At 47.5% G+C, this 6,209-nt stretch overlaps 1 protein-coding gene across 4 annotated transcripts in view; it reads right to left on the bottom strand.

Annotated features, from left to right (window-relative positions):
* Positions 1 to 5,672, bottom strand: part of LOC116849627 (netrin receptor UNC5C-like) — a 92,265-nt gene extending 86,593 nt beyond the window's left edge. For 3 of the 4 annotated variants that reach the window (XM_032826961.1, XM_032826965.1, XM_032826963.1), the window contains exon 1: positions 5,127 to 5,672. The gene's annotated coding sequence lies outside the window, so the exon portion shown is untranslated. Of the gene's footprint in view, positions 1 to 3,098; positions 3,317 to 5,126 lie in introns of those variants that run through there. The other variant, XM_032826962.1, reaches the window with a different exon arrangement.
* Positions 5,673 to 6,209: the final 537 nt, after the last annotated feature.

The following is a 6,209-nucleotide window of genomic DNA, read 5'->3' as shown; positions in this document are numbered from 1 at the left end:
CTCCTCCTCCTCCTTCTCCTCCTCCTCCTACTCTCTCGTTCGTGTCGCTTTATCGAGTTATTTATAATGATGGGATCATACGTCGCTGCGGATCGCTCTATATCGCGCGTGCTTATCGATCGGTCTTCGAGTTTCGCGTACGAATTTTTGCGACACTGCGGAAGCTGCGCGGATTTTTCCGTATATATGTGTGTACGTGTGTGTGTGTGTGTGTGTGTATGTGTGTGTTCAGGCATTATCGTGGAATTCGCGCAAGAGCGCGATATAATTAATTAACATTTTATCTCTTGAAAATATTTCAACGGATGTGACGTTTCACGAAATGAAACGAAGTAGCAATTATTAATCCGCTGCCGCTGTCATGATTAATATATTCCCCACGTCGCCGTTTAAAGAGATAGTGCGATATTATTAATTTAACGATGTTAGCGCATACATGTGTGTGTGTGTGTGTGTGTGTGTGTGTGTGTGTGTGTGTGTGTGTGTGTGTGTGTGTGAACGGCACCAGCGCGGCGGTGCGGATCTGAGCGGGCGTTTTCCGTCCTGCGCCACGAAGGCGCGATCTCTTTCACGGGGCTATCGTGAGGTCGCGGGTGTCACGACTAACGATTCGTAGCCAATAAACGCCGTAAATAGTCGGAAGCGTGATGTTGCCGATTTATCGGGGGGATAACGCCGACGTTCTCCGTCGATGATACGCGATCCCCGTCGTCAATTTTCGTTCGTGATTCAATTGATCTCCTGCTCACGGGGAGAATTTTCTGATGAAAATTAATATGGCACTTTGTAATCGAGAAACAGATCGACGTTCGCTGCAGTAATTGACTACACTTTCATTTTATATGTACTGTCTACACCTTAGGGGAACTGAAATGTGCTGTTAGAAGATTCGCTGTGTCTCTGACGAAATTTACTGCGTTCTCCTCGGCGAAAGAATTCTTACGGACAATCTATTCCTGCGCTATTGCGTTAAGAAAAAAGTGTTTGGTAACTATAATCGCATAGTGAAAGATTTATTGTTAAGAGAAATTTATAATTAAGACCTCATTTTAGTAAGTGCTACTACTATGATAATAATCTTTTATGTCTGTTTTTACTACTACTTCTTCTCATTAGATATAATAAAAAATATAATTGACGCCGAAAATAATTAATTTTAGTAACGTTAACTATTTTTTATCTTAATATAAAAATATATATAGTAAAATTGAAAAGAATTTATATGCATTCTAATTGGCCAATGAGCTCTTTTGGCTTTTTCACCTAAATTTGATTGTGCACCTGAGAGTCGGATAATTTATTCAGTAATTTATATAAAAAAAAACTGTAATATTCTCCATATGTGAAAATTACTGATCGAGAACGACGTGTGTAATAGTGTGTGTTTTATCGCAAATCCTCACGAGGTACACGCAGAAAAACATCAGCAGAAGGAGCTAAGATGCGGTCGTGGCAGCTTGAGATGCTTCTTTAAAATGCCAGCGAAAATGGCAGCGACCACAATTAATGTGGTTGCTGCCGAAACTGGATTCATTAGCTCATTAGTTTGAACATCGGTGTTGCAGCGAGAGATATTGGCTGTCAGCAACAAATGACGTTTTAGTATGTGTATGAGATAAGATACTGAAGAACTCTCCAAGATTCATGTATCAATAGCCGTTACTCGAAACTTGTCTCATGCAAGATACTTAGGCCCGTATTAGTAGTCATTATTTCAAGCTTGTCTCACACGTAGAGAAAAAGACATGGTGATGGCACAGCGGATGGCAACTATATGAATTGCTGTTACTGTGAGTTTACTATTACTATGTATGTTAATTTATAATTATTGCAACCAGATCTGTATGGCTATAAGAACTAGATAGTAATTATGTAGTTCCCATTCAGTAATCATTCAGTTTTAGCCGCAATAATACAAAATAAATATAATAAATGCACTGACTGAGGTGTTCAGATTGGAACTCAAAGTTAGATCTGAGTTTTTTAGTTGTGAATTATGTGATACACGTGACATTATATTTGCAATCGTGATCCGATAAAATATTCAACTCCAAATTCAAATCTAAGCGTCTCACGAGTTTTAAGTAACAACTATTAATACGAACCTTAGACTTGAGTTTAGAATTAGACGTGGATTTTTTATAAAAATTGCGATCACAGATGTAATGTCACGCGTGTCATATGATTCGACTGAGGTACTCGGAGATCCAATTCTGAATTCAGATCTGAAGAACTCAAGTGAGACGAGTTTTGAGGAACGACTATTAATATGGACCTGAACTTCTCAGAATGAATCTCACTCAAAACGTGTGAAAATATGCTCGCAATGCAATTGAGAATCGTAAGATTGAGGACGGTATTCATATAGTTGGACCTTATATTTAGAATCGCCTTGAGATTATTTTCAAATGCTCCGGAACTAATGAGACGATTCGCATGGCATCTGAAGATAAACTTAGGAAGATCTTAAATGTAAAATCCGTCTCTATGAGTACCGTCCTGAATTTATCATCCAAATTTGGAATGGATTATTCCTATAAGGGTGGATTACATCAAATTCACTCTTTAATTTTCGATGAAAATAAACATTTGACGATTCCGAGTACTGAATTCAATCTATAGCAGCGAGAAGTTATTCGAGAGACTCTGTGTGAGGCTCTACTTTTCACTTGGAATTTCTCCCCAAGCAATGACTGAGACTCTCCAGAGAATGACCGCCACTCTCTTAGCTGATCGCGCGCCAGCGTGCGCTTTGGACGTCACTTGACAACTTCTCACCTCGCGATGAACGCATTGAATTCGTAATAGCCGGCTCTTAGCGATGACAGAAAAACGTTTAGCCTTTTAGCCAAGCCCGCGAGCGAGCTGCCGAGATTCACCCGATAGCACCCGAAGTTACTCTTTTGCGTGTAGTTACGCGCCGCTCGGCCCGTAATCTCTCCGTAATCTTCGAGAAACCTCCCCCGGTGTGCATCTCTCGCGTGCTCGCCGCTCGGGGTGGCTCGCGACTGCAATTTTAAAGAGCGGCTAAGAGATGCGGGCGCACATGCACACACACCCACGTACATATACGTACATATAAATCGCCGCCAACTTACCGTCGCCGTTAAGTCGCGCTCCGGAGAACGTGCTCCGCGCTACACACGTAATCCCAGCGAGTGCGCCCTCCACCCTCGTGGCCCGGAGTACTTGTAAATCTTTATTCGACGCCGCATACGGCGGGATATACTTTACGATTACGCGCCGCGCGATCTTCGGTCTCGCCGGTCGCCCGGGAGCCGTTTATCGACGTAGGGATCCGCGTATTTTACTTCCTTACTACCTGTACATTTCGTACATTGCGTATTACTTTATCCGTCCGAGCGGGAGAGGAAGGAAGGGGGGGAACAGGGCGAAATGGATCCTCCAGGAGCTCCGAGAGCGACTTTCTGGCAGCGCGCGCTTCCTCGCGTGTCTCGCGTTTTTGCGCGATGCTTCACGCCGCCGGCACAAAGGAGGAATATAAACATAGCCTCGGATGGGAAGCAACAAGTAATGGCTCTTGTCTCGAGGGTTAACGCCTCTCGTGTAATTTTTCCGACGACTTCATTCATTTCGTAGACCCGTAATACAGCGAGCTGCTGTGCGCTCTCTCTCTCTCTCTCTCTCTCTCTCGCACGCGCGCTCTATCAGGCTCGCCGGAGCACGGCGGTCGCTGCACGTGGTTCGCAGATTATAGTCGTTTCGCGCAAATCCGGTAGTTGATATCGGAAAGCGATCGCGCATCGTAAACGACCGGTATTTTGGTAGCGGCCGAGGAGAACGCAGCCGGGGACTTTACGAGGGGTCGCGAGTTTTTAATAGGCTCCCGGAGGACCGCCAGGCCGTGCGGATGCGCGGCCCAGCGGGAGCGCAGGGGTTAAACGTTAACGTCGTTCGACTCCGGGGCCCTATGAGCGGGAGCGGCTTTTGAAAATGTGCAGCCACCGGAATGAATCGGTAATACGCGCGTAGTCGCTCGAGAAAGCGTATAATAAATCGCCCCGATTAATCGTTTCGAGTGTCACGAGCGACTTGCAAGACTCAGCCATCGCGATCCCCGGAGAGAGCAATGTTCACGCCACGGGGATTATCATGATAACGCTATGGAGCGCTTCTGATTTTCGTTGTCGTCGTCGTTGTTGAACCTCTCTCTATCTCTCTTCTTCAAGAACATTCAACCGGACTTTTATCAGGATGCTCCAAAGATTTAACGATCGTCAAGCAAGTGTCCTTCCAACAATCCTGCTTAGTAGATCGAAATTGAGCATTTCTTTACCTCACGCTATTTACTGTGGAAACACACTGACGTAGGCAGTGTATCTTATCCTCCAGCAGTTTCTACGTATTTAGCACGAGCTCTATTGTTGTTTTTGCGCTTGAAGGGACTATGTCCTGTTTATGTATCTATCTCTTGATCGTCGGCGAATCTCGACGTTGAGACCCGTGATGATTGACGATTACACCTTGCTCTGTTTCGCGCATTTTCCCCAAACAGGGCAGGACGTTCAATTATTGACATCCCCTTAGTCCTTGACACTCTAGAGAGAACTGGTTTCTCTTGCGACCAGCAGCATTTCTTCACGGTTTTAGTCGCGAAGTTCATCAAAAGATGAGCCTCTTTTGGAATCATAGAGTAAATACTCGGAGAAAAAGACACAAAAAAAGTAAATATAAAGTGACAAATATACAAGTAACTTAAACTTTAGTTGCAATAACTACCGAGCAGTTTTTATTAAACTATATATATTATAATTCTACGTACAAAACTCGTGCAGTTGTCACTTTATAATTGCCATTGCCATGTTTATCTCTGAGCGCAGGCAAGAAGTTTAACTACAACATTGGTCGGAGCAAAAGTCAGATTCTTCTCGAGTGACTAAGGAGAATGCCAATAATTGGGGTGTTCTATCCTGCTATTCGTTCGCGTGCAGCAAGGTCCCGCGAGAGATATTCGCGCCACGTACCTGCGCGCGCGTCTCAGAGGTAAGAGGTGCTATTTTGCATACGCTATCGGGACATTTCCTGGGTGGACGTGCGGCGCAAGGAAAATTCGCGACACGGCCACAGCGGATTACGTAAGCGACGCAAGAATATATATCACTTACTCGTGGGTCCGATCAGCGTCGGTGCGTGGTTATCCATAAACCGGCTGGCACTTTAACCCCACTGCACTGACACTGGCGTTATCATCGTCGGCAAGTCCGTTACACCGCGCGCCGTAACGTCATTCTAAACTAGCGCCATCGGAGGTGGTCGCGTATCGAGCTTCGACCTAATTACTACCCCTGAAGAAACAAAAACTATCCCACAAGAATCACAAAGCGACCCCTTCGACCGAACGCGACCGACCTCCCCGAACCAGTGATCAAGCAGCGCACCAGAACTCTCTTCGTCACGAGGGTAGCGGGAAACTGTCTGCGAGCGCACCGGCGCGAAACTCGCAGCCTGTCAAAGTCAAAGTTCCCCCCCTCGAGAGGACGCGACAGAGGGACCCTCGGCTGTTGCCTGTCACCCTCCGCGCACGTTTCACGTGACGCGCGTTTCCACGTCGCGAGTGTCGTGAGGGCTCGCGTCTGCGGATTAGCCGTCGAGAGAGAAAGAGAGAGAGAGAAAGTGGATAAACACCAGGAGCCCCAGCACGCGCGGCTCGTGTCGGCCAACTGACTCGTAGCGCAGAAACCTGGGGGCCCTTCGCCTCTTGGGCGCCGGTGCTGGACGACCATGGCTGGTGGTGGTGGTAGTGGTGGTGATGGTGGTGGTGGTGGTGGATGTTGCCGGCGGTGGTGGAGGCATCGAGGACGACAACGACGACGACGGCGGCGGCAGCAGCAGTCGTTGCAATGGTAGTGGTATCGGCGGCAGCGGTGGTGGTGGTGGTGGTAGTGGCGATGCTGCTGCTGCTGGTGGTGGTAGTGGTGATGGTGGTGGTAGTGGTGGTGGCGGCGGCGGCGACGGCGGTAGTAGTAGTAGCGGCGGAGGCCGATGCTTCTCGGTGGTGTGTGTTGGTGCGCGCCGGTGGAGGCGGAGAGAGGCAGCTAAGAGGAACGTGCGCTCTAGTGGGAGCGCGGGTTGCTGTTCTGCAGTCGTAGCTGCACACGCGGATGCTGCGGAGTGCCGTCCGAGCTGCCGCGCGAGACGGAGGGCCGTCGCAGCCGCAGCGTCCGTGTACAGAGAGATGGCCGCAGACT

Source organism: Odontomachus brunneus, unplaced genomic scaffold (genome assembly GCF_010583005.1).
Source record: "Odontomachus brunneus isolate Ranch 3 - 2012 unplaced genomic scaffold, Obru_v1 Obru_scaffold_121, whole genome shotgun sequence".
Lineage (NCBI taxonomy): Eukaryota > Metazoa > Arthropoda > Insecta > Hymenoptera > Formicidae > Odontomachus > Odontomachus brunneus.
Note: the sequence above shows the minus strand (reverse complement) of the source record. Positions and strands in the feature narration are given on the sequence as shown.